The sequence below is a fragment of the Pinus tabuliformis genome, chromosome 3_2 (genome assembly GCF_031772625.1).
Source record: "Pinus tabuliformis cultivar Carrire ecotype Pingquan chromosome 3_2, CPIR1, whole genome shotgun sequence".
NCBI lineage: Eukaryota > Viridiplantae > Streptophyta > Pinopsida > Pinales > Pinaceae > Pinus > Pinus tabuliformis.
This window is the reverse complement of record NC_142302.1, coordinates 98203997-98219479: the sequence shown is the minus strand read 5'-3', so window position 1 is coordinate 98219479 and position 15483 is coordinate 98203997. Positions and strand designations below refer to the sequence as shown.

The window sequence follows — 15483 nt, the reverse complement described above, 5'->3', positions numbered from 1 at the left end:
ACGACATCATTTGTTGTTGTTGATTGTTGTTGACTTTGACTAAAAATTGTAGATTTGACTTAATGACCATATTTGACTTGACCAAATTTGACTTTTGGGCTCATGTCCTTGATATTAGTTAGTGGGTTGTCGGATAAGTCAAAGAATTGAATTTGAATCTTTATTGCCGAATTAGAACATTGCATCTCTCTATTGAACATTTGATGACAATCTAATATGGAAGAGTTTTGAAAGGGATTTCCCACTTGTGTAATTTCCCCTAGTCTTTAACCAAATCTTGTGTCTCTTTTTATTTCTCTTGCCTTTCTTCTATTGTGTATTGGATTTATTGTTCTATATAAAATTTCTCATTGTCATTAGAAGATTAAATTTAATTTAATATTGATTGTTAATTGAAGAAATAATTGAGCTTAGTTATTGCGCTAGCATAAAATAGTGGAAAATTAACACATATAATGTTCAGACTGAGCTCCTTCCAACCATTTGGCCTTCCGGTTAGTATTTTGGACTTATTTATTCTACAAACACTTTGGGAAATTTTTAGTTACGTGCCTTGTTTCATAACACACTCAACATCGAATTGAAACATTTTCACAATCAATCTTTTGAACTCACACATAGTCTAGATTCGTTAGATTAATATTAGCAGGAAAACCATCATTGAAATTCATCTCAACACATATTCAGGCATTAGTAGTTTTTTAAAAAGAATACGATTCTGGGTTGTGGCCATAAAACTTCCCTAATGCCTTACCAACGGAAGATAATGTTGGTAGGTTTTAAAGATGCAGGGGAAGGCTCAAGAGCATTACCCAAACATGCACCATGGAGTTGGACGTTGTAACCACATAAAAGGTGGGATGCTAGGGTTGCATGAAAAGGCCAACACTTCCCTAAAACCATGGTCCATATCCACAATTATTCATCTTATCCTCAATATTATAAAAAACAACAACAACAAAAAAACCAAGCTAAAGGGTAAAAATTCAGAGCATCAGTCAAAAGGGGTTTCCACGTATTAGTAATCCATTTGTATAGATCGATGAATTGTGATCAACCCATTAGATCTGTAGGGTAGACGTTGATCTTAAAAAAAAAATCACTACTAAAGGCATCCTCTTTCAAAGGAACAATAATGATCGGCACTTCTTGAATAACCAAAAGAACAAATCTGGATTTTAGCATGGCACTATACGAAACCGTGGCTTGAGCTGTCATTCCTTCAAAAGAAACAAATTTCTTCTCTGAATCACTAGAATTCACCATTGATCAGAGAGCTACATAAACCCTAGCCATCGCTCATCTCCTCGTGCTCCAATATCTAAGTTTTATAAACGTTTCCAACTTTTAAACTTTCAACTATACTAAATTAATTATATACCTTTTTTTGTATAATTGTGCCAATAGGTATGTCTATTTTGGAATATCTCTTCCAAAATTTTAGTTTAATTATTAATCATTTTTAGATGGATGGTCCAAAATCAACCTCCACAAAATATTCTAGAAAATTCGTAGTAGTATTCAAAAATCAATGGTTGAGATTTATCTCCAAAGTAGTTATGCCATTTTTTCCCTTTTAATTAAATTGATTAATTAAAAAAATATCATATCAACAAGTGTCATATAAAATGAGTTATAGTTTTTAGGGCATGTGGTATTGATAATCCATGGTATTGGCCCATGGTATCATAACAAATCATATTTATAGATGAAAAATATCCATGATAAAGTGGGAGTGAATCTCAATGGTTAAGAATCTTGTTACAAATATTTTAAATGTCTATTTGTTTAATTTATATTAATTATTTTTAGAATTAATAATAATAATAATAAAGAAGTCTCCTAGATTTGGGTGCTCCTCCAAATAACAAGCCCTATTAGGTTATGCATAAAAACAATCACATCAGTAATGAATAAGGTGCATGCATTACAGATTTCATTCAAATGAGCTTTGTCTTAGTTAATTCAAGTTTTCTAGAACATTACCTCTGAATCCTCCTTGTGATCGGTGTTGCATTGGATCTCATTCTCCAGTTCAAATGTATGTATCGGTCCTTTCATTTCCTCCATTTCATCTTGTAGGAGGTAGGATTTTCTTGAAGAAGAATTATTTCCCCTATCAAAATTATCTGAAGCCAACACTCCAATTTTAATGACTCTCGGCAAGTAGATATGGTTAGAGAAAGGGGTGGATCAAAATAGGAGGACAATGATGAGTGTGTCCACCCGAATCTCCCAAGCATGATGAAAATATAGAATTGTTTGACCGGGATATACCATCCCACATCCATAGCTTGGTGGCTTCAAGGGAGGCTAGGGAGCGTGAGTGTCTGGGCGATATTCATTAGGAAGTTCAGAATTTCTTAGCACACCACCTCTCGACATTGGAAGAAGCCAGAGGTGGATCAAAAAAAAGAATGGAAGAGGTGGGAATTTAATTCAACAACACCCATCTAGCACTGTAAAATCTATCCAGGGCTATAAGCATTGATTTCCCTCATGTTATGCCAACTATGGCAACTAAAATCTCTATGGAAAGCTCTACTAATTTTAATTCCTCCCATCAGCATAGCTCCCCTCCTCTCGTCGTTCCTACAGTGGTGGAAGTGAAGGGAAATGGTTTTGTATTCCAAGGCTCCTCTCCCAGCTAGAAGTCTGAACCAAAGGAAAACATTCAAATGAAACCTCCTCTAATGAAACCCATACCTCTAAAGGTGAATCCTCTCAACAAGGTGTAAGTTGCTATAGCTACCTCATCATTGAAGAAAATAGAGAAGAAGGCACACCTAGAAATTTTGGAGCAAGAGAAGAAGGCCACAGGAAAGCACAACAAGCCTAAATAAGTTCTAGAGTCAAGCAAGTAGCATGACTAGGTCCCCCATTAAGCTTCATTTGTCTTTGCCTTTCATTATATTATAATTTTGTTTATGTTTCTATGGTCACACCAGTAGGCATCCTTTTTGTAGGGCCTTTATCCATTTTTGTATGCTCAATTTTCATTTTTGTATGGCCCATGTTTTCTAGCCAGATTTTTTCTCATATTGAATGACCATCTGGTTTCCCCTTCATGGGTAGATGGTCCAAGCTCTCTAGTTATTTTTAGTCCATACTAAGCACTTTGTCAACTTTTTATTGTTTGAACATCGCCTTTACAATTCTTCTGAGCATGTATGTTATGTAAAATATTTTTGATAATATAAAGTTTTATACTTGGTTACAAAAAATTAAAATAATAAAGAAGTACTTTTTTATTTTATTTTAGAAATGTGAGATGTATTATGAAAAAAAAATGTTACTTATTTTGGATTGATGTCTATCAACCTTTACCAACCATTTATTTATATTGCTAATCTAGTGTGTATGTTGTTGTGTGTGTCTATATATAGACATTTATATTTTAAAAGTTAAATATTCATTTTTTTCCAAAACTTATACATTTATTTATTTATTTATTTAACTCAATTATTACTTGTTACTAAATATTTAAAAAAATAATATTATATTTTAAATATATATCTTTTTAAACAAAAATGAATAGTATTGGAATTGGAATTAAATCTGCGCCCATCGTAGCAAATACATGAGTGATTACAGCGCTCAATTTCAGTAGTCTCATATACCTATTAACCATAAACCCATTACATTTTTTATACGGACGTGTTGACATTTTAATTGTAAGCCCATTACATAGAGACTTCCTATCAAAAGCTTACAGAAAACCAAAAAATACCCAAAGACACATTGCATGTAGATCAATCATGATCAATCGTTGACTTGTTGAGGTCTATGTATCTCCTTCCTGTAGGCTCCTGTAGATAGTCCTAACTTGTGGTTGAATCTCTGCTAAGCTTGAGATCTGAAATAAATACCCAGAGTGAGTCTACCTCATCTTCCAATCTTAAGATTCATTGCCTGAGGGCCAAGATTTGATCAATGTGTTCAACCTGTGTGTGATACATATGACAAAATTTCACTTGTAAGTCACAGTCATCCCTCTGCAAGGCTTCATGAGCAGATAAGCATTGGGAGCATGGGTTGGTTTTCGAAGAAGACTTAGAATTGGAGTCGGATTTCATGATGTTATGTTGGTAGAACCATTGACTACAACAGTCTTCATGCAATAATAAGCTCGACCACCCCAATCTAACTGTATACAGAAGACAACTAACCAGAACTGAAAGAGGAAACCAAATTGCAGAAACAAAACTTCTATTAGTGACACCCTAACTATATAATGCAACGCGATGGTCGAATAAACAACCTTCGAGGTCCCCAATACAAATAAAAATCGATTGATAGGCTTTAGACCCAAAATTCATTGACTTCCTCTGTACTAGAGGCTCCAGTTGGCAAACAAAAGGAAAATATCCATAGATTGCTAGCGAGCAAGCCTCTAAGAACTCTAGGAAACCAGAATTAGAGCCCAAAGAGACCAGATAGGAGCCTACTTTGGTGGGGTTTGCATCCAGGCTTTTATTACGGGAAATTTGTGAACAAAAGACCGGGAACTCATAATTACCTTCAAACCAAGGAGCCCATGACAATTTGGAACTAACTGTAAAGGAGAGACCATGTGTTGCCAAGGTGGATTGAGCGCCAAAGAGACCCTTACGCCAAATTACCCACGAGCTGAAGTGTCGAGTCCACAATTACGTTTTAGGAATGAGATCTTGGAACCAGACATGAAACTCTTCGCAGAGCTACTTAGAGGATGCACGCCTTGAAGCCACAATGAATTTCAGAGATAGAACTTTTATCAGATTCTCGAGCCACAAAAGTGGTGGAGGAATGCACATTAAAAAACTCATTCATGAATGGAGCAAGAAGAAGATTTGAGCCAAATTTATCGCAAATATGCCTGGCCTTCCACATGATTATCATCATTTTGTCATTAATTTCACTAGCGCAACCACCAGAGAAATTCATCATGGATCTAAGCAGAGGCAGATTCTAAGATTTTGGAAAGTAAAAACCATAATTGCAAGCATGCGGAGGTAGAGAACAACATATGCATGGCGACAAGTCGCATGTGTTTCAACGTCAAGAGAATTCCAATTTCTATCCATTAACCATATAACTAAGCCTTCAAAGAGCCTGATGAGGGGATATACGCCATCACATAGGAGTGGATGTATAAAGGAACATATAATAAATTCAAGAGGACATATATGCCAAAACATTAGGCCTCCAGGAAACCTAGAAAGCGAAAAGGAGGAGGTGCAATGGGGAATATGGGGGAATAAGGAAGAAGAGGGAGAAGATGGAGAAAGAGGGGAAGAGAGAAATGAGGGTGGAAAGGAGAGTAAGGGATCTTAGTAATAATTTCAAAATAAAATTTTATTAAAGGAATAGACCAAGGGAAATACCAAGAGCTAAGAGTCATGAAGCTTTAGGGAATGGGGCAGAAACCTTTTGAGTCATTGAGTTAAAGCTTGGTCTCTTCCATGGAGCAAGCTTTATTTGCTCGTGAATCAACATCCACATTATTAATTCTCAGAAAATGATAGAATTATTTGAATGGAAATAATCAACCAATCATATAACTCTTTGAAGCACTTGTGCAAGTGAGTTATCCTTTGGATTACCTTCCTTAATGAGATAATCTATTGTGACTAGGGAGCCTCCTAAAATAACAATGCCTTTGATTCCCTTGTCTTTGGAAATACCTAAACTTTGAAGGAGGTCATACATCTCCACCTAATTATTGGTTTTCCTTCCCAAGTCCCATGCAAATTTGATTCGATGGATTGAGTAATATCCCTCTCCTCTTGCCACCCTATATATATATATATATATATATATATATATATATATATATATATATTCATCGAGAGCATTCAAAATTTCAGCCACATGTGGTTGTACCAAAAAATATTGTCTATGTTTGGACTTATTTTCCTCATATATACATGGGAATATATATATATAAATAAATACAAAAACAGTGTGCAAACTAGCAATTGTCCTCAAAAGATAAACCAGTATAGACTATGTTAAACATTTAACGTAAAAATATAAAAATAAAGAAAAACAGATAAATATTAGTAGTGAGAATTGAGTGACAAAAAAAAGCCCTCTATAAAAAAAGGAAGATAGAATATATATATATATATATATATATATATATATATAATTTAAAAATTAGATATCTTACATAAATGATGTTCTATTGATTTTTAATTGTATTTATCAAATATTTTTTTTATTTTAATATAGTTTTATTATAAAAAAAAAACTAAATAAATATAATAAATATATATATTTTAAACTTTGAACCCATTTCTTATAAAAAATTTAACATATATACATTTTTTCCTTTTTTCTAGCTTTATATATTTATATCCTTAATATAAAATTTTAAATTTATATTATTCTTAGCAGGATACAAATGCTAAACATACAATTAATTAAAATATAAATTTATTTCCTTAAATATTAGAATATATTTTTAAATTTATGCTAAACCTACAATTAATTAAAATAAAAATTTATTTTCTTAAATATTAGAATATATTTTTAAATTTTTGTTAGATATGATAAAATTGTTATTTAACTTTATTCAATTTTTCACTAGCACAAATATTATTGTTGTTCAAATAGTTATATATGTACTTCAATAAATATATTGTCATTTCAATAATTGTATTTATTATTTTGTATATATATATATATATATATATATATATATATATATATTTATATATATATTCATAATCATTATACTTTACCTAATATATTAATGCAAAAATAATTTTTTAAAGTGGTTATGTGTCATTTTTTTGAAACAATATATAAATTTAAGATATGCCATGAATGTTAACACTAAAATCTATTACAATAATTGAAAATGGAGATATTTTTTACACCTCTATTCTAAAATTTCTATTCTAGACTTTAAATCAGCCTTAAAGTGTTATTATATTGTACTTCATGGAACCTTTAATCTCTTAAACTTTACTCTTATTAGGTCTCACAATCTATATTCAGATGAGTGGACAATGGAAAATTATTTTCAAACATTTATTTATGCACCTTCCAGGGCACCTTGCTATGTCTTTGCTCTGATGCTATTGACATGGAAAATAGTAAGAATGTAATTTTGTAACTTTAAAAGAAAAAATAATGAAATTATTATTATTTCGATGAAAAATATACATATTGCATGCTTCAACATCCAAGTGAAACACCTTCATTTCAATATCATGCACCATAGCTATATAAAGGATACTCATTACACTAAAATCCTCTTACCCCTGCTATGCAAAATAAAAGATACTACCTATGTCTAGCTCCAAAAGAAAAAGAAAAAGAAAAAGAAAAAATAGACATATATTTTGCCACTTAATAAAATTTACATCCTTGATCACTACTTGAGCTCTACAATTGTTTCATTTCATATGGGAGGTCACAAATTTGTAACTTATTTTAAGTTTTAAACATCACTTAACAAAATTTGCATTCTTGATCACTACTCTACCACTAGAATTGTTTCATTTCATATAAGAAGTCACAAATTTGTAATTTCTTTTATGTTTTAAACATAATTCTATGCAGCAATGTTTTGATTAGATTATACAAATAGGTCTATTCAAAAATTATTACTACTTGTGTTATATATTTATATGTTTTATGAAGTGGTATAGTGTTTGGCAAAGTAATTAAAAATAATATAGAAATAAATGGGATTTTTCATTAAAAATAAAAAGATATATATAATTTATCTTATAAATAGTTATTGGTAGTACATAATAATAATAAATAAACAACTTTATTTAATTTTAATAATAAAATTGAGATATTTATTTTTACTATATATTAAAAATAATAATAATCAAATATTATTAACATTTTCATATTTTTATTTTACTTATTTTAATTTGATATTTCTTTCTTTTATTTCAAAAATATATTATTTTACAATTAAAATTAAAATTAATTTGATAAACAATTTTTATACTTACTTAAAAGGTTAGTAATGATATATAAACCAAGTTTTAAATTCTTAATTAATTAATTGTATATAAATTATGTTTTAAAAAAGTTATTTAATTTTGATACATAATTTTATTTATTTAAAATCTTATCATATTATCTAGTTTTGATGTTTACCTGAACTCAATTTATTTATAAATATAATAACACGTCATATTGATATAATATCTTATTACGCTTTTCTAAAGATTCACTTTCTTTTTTTCATTAAACATCAAAATCAAAACAAGGGATTCTCTTATTTTGAAATAAAAACACTAAGAGAAACTCATATCTTTGCAAAGAACCTTTACTTTCTATATTTAATAATAATCAACTTTAATTAACAAAATGATATTTTTTCATTAAAGATTCACTTTCTTTTTTTCATTAAACATCAAAATCAAAACAAGGGATTCTCTTATTTTGAAATAAAAACACTAAGAGAAACTCATATCTTTGCAAAGAACCTTTACTTTCTATATTTAATAATAATCAACTTTAATTAACAAAATGATATTTTTTCATTAAACGTCAAAATCAAAATAAGGCCTTCTCTAATTTTGAAATAGAGATACAAAGATATTCGCAGAGGACCTTTACTTTTTTTATTTATTTAATACTCAACTTTAATTAACGTACAATTGCATTAAAAAATTATTTTAATTTTAATTTTAATTTTTTTGTTAAGACTGATTTATGTGGTACACTTCGGACAGAAAATCCAAGTGGAAGCTAAAAAAACTTATGGAACAGTGAATTTTATTTTACTGACATCCATTTGGGTTTTTGTTTTTCCTGCGTTTTGGATGATATAAACTATGAATCACTGTTAAGAAAATGCCATGGAAAAATCTGAAGCGGCGGGACTTTTGGAGAAGTGAATCGCCAGTGTCTCTTTTCTTATTTTGGCCACACAAGAAAACACAATCCTCAGAAAAAGTAACAGCAATCCAGTAAACCAGTAAACCTATTTTGGTTTCAAATTTTAGTCAGTCACTCTTTATTTTTTGTTTGAGGCAAATATGTCATTAGCATCTCATGCCCAAGATTTTGTGTTGGCCAGTATGCCATTAGCATCTCATGCCCAAGAGATGATAAACTTGTGCCATCCTATGCCTGAGAAATAACAAACCAGTGAGATAATTAAAAACTATGGGTTTTCAAAAGAGCTTAATTAAATTTCCCTAAATAATGCACTACTCGAATTCATCAAAATTCGTGTATTTTTTACCCCAGAAATCAAATTAGTATATTGAACTTAAATCAACCAAATATATTTAATTCAGAAGAGAAATAAATTATTTAAAATTAAAATTTTATTACTATACTCAAAAAAAACATTTAGATGTACCTTGAAAATAGCTCGATGGCTCTCGAATTGCAGATGAACAGTTCACAGTCTTCGCCATTAAAGATGTGGAGGGATTCGATGGCTCTCGAATTGCAGATGAACAGTTCACAGTCTTCGCCATTAAAGATGTGGAGGGATTCCAATTATCAACCTCACGTTGCTCATCAGCGTGCCATTCTTTTAATTCTGCAATGTCACCTGGGCGTTGTAAGAGCTTGATGACCATTACTGGAAAACTTAAGGTATGGTGCCTTAACTTCTCCAAGTAATGATCATCAAGCCCTCACAACGCCAAAGTGACATTGAGGGCCGAAAGAAAGTCACGCCAATGGAGGGCAACAAGACAAGGCTGACAATTGCATTAACCCATCTAAGCACTTGTATCAGATCAGATCAGCACTTGATCACCATGGGACTAATTTTCCGACCTCTAATTCATACCAAAAGGAGAAAGCCCGCTGCCTTAAATAGAAAATTAGAATCACTGTCACTGTACCTTCATCCAAAAAATATACGTAGACGGTAGACCGACGACTTTAGGTACGTAGAAAAATGAGTGACAAAACCAAAAAATCTTCGCCCGTGCAAATTAAAGGAATAAACAAATCCAACGATTTTACGGCTCAGTACCTTCTTTTTCAAATTTTTAATTTGTGAGAGGTACTTGTCATGAATTTGTAGACTGAGTCGCTAACTGCCTGAGCAGTATATTAATTATAATATTTCTCGTTTTCTTTCTAGAATCCGGTGCTCTAATGAATTTGGCCCTTGTGTACGCAGATTATTCCCAAAACTTCCCTTCTATGGAATTGTGGCCCAACCGGATCCCGTCGATGTCAGATCTCGAGGATGATGAAATTGAAACGCGGAAACAGTAAATGGAGAGGGCAGTGAGAAAGAGAGAGTGACCCATGAACACAATATTAAATGAATTTTTAAATTATATTCCAATAATACGGCTGATTTGTTGAACACTAAATCTAGTGCTCTCTAATATACCTGCCATACCACTCACAAGTGGTATAATTTAATTTTGATGTAAACAATTATATTCTTGAGTTTATTTGATAGATTTATTTGGATGAGAATTTATTTATAAGCTTAGTCTAAATGATCTAAATGAGAGAAGAGAAGAAATTTTGTCTTTTTTTTCGCAATAATAATTTGGTAATATAATTTTTAATTAAATTATAATTTATTATTGTTTAAAATACATTTTTAAATATATAAATGGATTAAATAACTCTAAAAAATTATAAACATTAATTATGAAAGTTTTAATTGGAATATTATGTTTTCATGTGTTTAGTAGTAGGTCACAATTTCACAGTATTAGAATAGTTGGACGTGGATTTTTCTAGGGCTTGATGGTCCTAATGACATGATTTAATGGCCCACAACAACAATGACTTCATAGTTATGAACTTATAGTTGCCAAAAAAACTTGCAGGCGATTGCAGGGTAGTTAATGGATGTAGATCATGGGGTCTTCACTCGAGAGAAATACCATACCATGTGCATTCATATTGGGGAATATATATGGAGTCGTCTATGGAGGCAGAGAAATTCCCCGGACGGTCAAAAGTGGTCAGAATCTGGGCAAAAAAAATTCAAAAAATCTTGTAGAAGCAATGTTTGAATCGTGTTTTTGATTGTAGAAATGGATTCAACACCATCAAAAACGTCTAAGGCACCTAAAATTATGAATTTAGATAGCTTTTACTTGGATTTACAAAAATCCCTTCCGGATTGTTTCAAAATATGACTATAATTTCCATAACTTTCAGGGCAAAAAGCCATAATTGTTAGATTGCAACGATATATATTGAGGAAAAAATGACACAATATATTTGCAGGGAGCTCAAAGTTAATAAAAAAATATAAAAAATTTTACAAAATGTTAATGTAAAAATGGATTCCTACAATATCTAGTGAAAGTAGGGGTTTTTTAAATTCGGAAGGTGTATTGGGTCTGTATTGGCTAAATAATGTGATTTTTAGAAGTATTTTCCAATATGTACTCAAATTAATGGTATTGTTTAGTATGCCGTGAACACATGTGATATGTCAAAAGTTTATTTGGGGAAGCCCCCATAATGTAGATCTACAAGAAGACAATAATAACATCGAGAAAGATTTGATATCAAGCCCTTGAGGTTATTCCATCATTTTCCAACACTTGATATACAATGAGTATCCAATTGCTCTAACTGTTAGGCACCAACCTCTTTCTCACTGTGTTGTGGTCACAAACAAGGCAGGTTTGCCCTCTGTCAGCGTTGACCACAATGCCCTACCATTCCATGAGCGGGAGATTGTAATGGTGAATTGCATATGACAATTACCTCATATGCTCAATTTGTGAGATCAATCACAGTTGTTGGAATTCCTCATTGGCGAGTGTGACTCAAATCCTAAGGTTGTTACCCTCACTACAAGCACACATAATGCAGAGAGAATGAGGGTCAACTTCTTGGAGATATTTTATCATTGTCTAGAGGATTTGTGTGCCATCTTCAACTCACTTGAATTTGGACTACGAGAGCACATTTGGAAATCTCTCTACATATGCCAATTTTGATGCCACATTTTTTGTCCCGAGATGACATGGCATGAACCGTCGTGGCATCAAATTCATCCAACTCCACGTCACTTATCCATTCTATGACTTGTTTATGTCATATTAATGTCAAAGAGACATCACCCTACCACATGGCATCCTCCTACAGTGCCATGTGTCACTCAAGATCCCACCATTTGGTCATCCAAAGGGCCATTTATGCCCGCCATGTCAGTGCCCCTGCTACATTACCAATATGCATCCTCTATATTCTCACTTGGCATCTCACATAACCTTACGTGGTCTATGTGGCATCAACCACCTCAGCCTAAGCTAGGTGGTCCCATTGCTCTGCACCCCTTTGTGAAATTCAACAATTCTATGTTATAATCAATTTTAGGATGTAAGTGTAGTTTCCCTGTCATGCGACATTCTACATCTCCATTCCCCAGAACAAATGTTTCTCCATCTCCTGAGACAAACATATTTTTGTTTCCAAGAATCATGTTTTCCCATCCCATGGAGACATACCTCCGTCTCCTAAAACGTACATATGTTTATCTCCCAACACAGTAGTTTCCTATCCCATGGAGACATATCTCCATCTCTTGGACATACATTTCCCCATCTTTGGGACATACATTTCTTTATCTTTGTAGACTCCAACTACATCATAGTTCTAACAAGGCTCATTTAGCTCGAATACAAGCATGTTTCTCTATGACGACAAAGCTTAGAAGCCTTAAGGACTTCAATGGTTTTTTGAAGCCTTTCTTGGTGTCTAGCAATGCTTATCACCATTATCGCAATAGGAATGAAAACTCCATTCCAACGCCAACCTTTCAAATGTAACACGGCCATAATACGATAAATGTGTTCATCAACATTCTTACAAACAGGCATAGAAACAACCCAAGCCATGGCTAACACTATTTTATGAACTCAAATGTAAACACATCATATTAAACCACATCATAGATTGATCCTAATTGGGTCATGATATTGTTTTTAATCTATATCGATGTATTTGGAGTGGAAAAAGTAGAGGAATCAACTCACGGGAAAGTTTTACCAGTGGGACCTAGTTTGGCAAAATGAGGTCTGAAACCTTCCGAGAGTGTTTTGAGGCATCAGATGATGTTTTTTGGGGAAAATTTTGCACCATTTCATATTTTTATACACATAGCAATCCTTCCAACATCATAAGAAGCATGTCAATCAGAGTCTGTATGCAAAATTACTTCCACTCAAAAGTTGACCTTCCTATTTTCACACCTGTAGTTCGAGAGGATGTCACGTCAACCCCCATTATTCATGGAAAAGGGGCTATACACATGATTATGATGTAAAAGACTCTAGAAGAGTCTATATTACAACTCTAGTTAAGAGTTGATGTAGTCAAAACAACTAGTAGGCTATCGGGTTGTATTATAACCGGGCCACTAAGAGGAAGATGCATTCCATTATTTCAAAAGAATTTTTCTCCATATCTGAGAAAATATAGCCAGGAGAGATAAGAAGTAGAGAAAATAGAGAGGATCTATGCAATGTAGCAACCCAAAGGCCACATACATTACTTCTTTGTACCTTCATCCCTATTTCCAGACAGAGAAAGAGAGCGAAGCAACCTCACCTTCCTGTTGGGTTTTATCTCAAAAGGGTTTCCCATAGAGCATATATTGTGTCTTATGTGTGTATGAGAACTTATTTTTTCATTCTATAATTTTTTGTATAATTTCGATTTGCATTCTTGCACTGATTATAGTTAAATCTATAATCATAGATCCCACACAATATTATCATATCCATTGACGAAATATACATTGCAACATCAGAACTATCAATAGTCATAATCAGTAAAATATTTTTTATCATGTCCAACAATGGGAATCACACACTTTAAGAATTTAACTGAGCACATCAAGCATCCATACAAGACCATGTACTTAGCTCTAAAAGCAGGAACATATCAACAACCACAGGGACCTGCAAATCCCTCGAACCATGAGAACATCTAGATAACCATCTCATTATAAGAAACCCAGAATAACACTTTCCTCCATAACAATGTCGATATAATCATTGTTATAACACATAATAAATTCATTCATTATTTGCAGTGCCACAATATATAGGTGGAATTACTTATCTTTAGATTGCTCAATGTCATCATAAAGTATGCACATTTTTATTTTCTTTTTATTTTCTTAAAAACATATTCATATTTATTCCATTTAAGTCAATGTCACTTCACCATATTCATGATTACATAGTGCTTCTTCCAACGTATTTTACTTTGTTTCATTTGAACATTGTTTTTATTCCTATTTAGTCTTAGCCTTTAAAGTGTGTTATTGTTACACATTAATTCTTCCTCTCATTTACTTTGTTTTGTTTGAACATTGTTTTTATTCTTATTTAGTCTTAGTCTTATGTATGTATGTGTGAGAGATTGGTTACTTATTTTGTTTTGAAATTCTTATAAAAAAATATCAATTTACAAATTTATTAAAGAAGATAACAATAGTGTATCCTAGACCATTTGTATTCAATATCTTATTGATAACCTTCATTTACATAGAATACAATGTTGAAAAAAGAAATTATAAAGAAATATAATTCCAAATCCATATTATCATTTTTAAAAGGGGCACTCTTTTTCTATTGTCCTAAAACTCCAATTTCTAGAGATTTCATAAATTTCTAATTTTTTAGCTATCAATCATTCATATATATATATATATATATATATATATATATATATATACTTAAGAGATACTTTAATTGGTCTCGAACCAGACATGAAGTTCTTTAACATATTGTTTCTAGTTTCATGTGTTTAATTTTTTTCAATTCCCTTATAGAAAGGCCCTTTAATTAGGATTGACGGTTGCCAATTTAACTAACTCTTAGAGTTGTTTTATTTACTTATTACTTGATATTAAAAAAAAAAAAAACTTTACATTTTCAATATATATACTTACATAAAATATATTTGAAAAAAATATTCTTCAATAATAATACTTATTATTATTTTTTCTTTTTTATTTTAAGTTTTCTTTTTTAAAATATAATATTTAAAGTATTTAATTTGTATTTTCAAATATTTACATATAAATATAGAAATAAATTATATATATATATATATATATATATATATATATATATATATATATATATATATATATTATTACAAATACGTCTTTTTAGTGTGTAATATATAGTTAGTTAAGAGTTTGTATTTCTTAGTGAAAATTCAAAACTAAAAAAATAGAATATCTATATAAACCATTAGTCATAACTTTAAAATTAAATAATAATAATAATAAATCATTAGTGACAAATTTACTATATCTATCAAATATTTATTTTATATATATATATATATATATATATATCTTTTTATCCAAATAAAATCCACTTATCATTATACATTTGACTTATTTATATATATATAATCCACTTATCATTATACATTTGTTGTTCAAATAATTAAGTGGACATTTCAACAGATATATTACCACCTTTTCAACACATGTATTTATTACTTTGAGCTTGCGCGCATATATATATTTTGAATTTCATTATATTTTACCTA

At 31.2% G+C, this 15483-nt stretch overlaps 1 long non-coding RNA gene across 1 annotated transcript; it reads right to left on the bottom strand.

Annotated features, from left to right (window-relative positions):
* Positions 1-8816: 8816 nt before the first annotated feature.
* LOC149180012 (uncharacterized) lies at positions 8817-9744 on the bottom strand. Its single transcript, XR_016257427.1, has 2 exons — positions 9326-9744; positions 8817-9090 (listed from the first exon to the last, which is right to left on the bottom strand). It is a non-coding gene; the product is annotated as an uncharacterized LOC149180012 (long non-coding RNA).
* Between the last annotated feature and the right edge of the window lie 5739 nt (positions 9745-15483).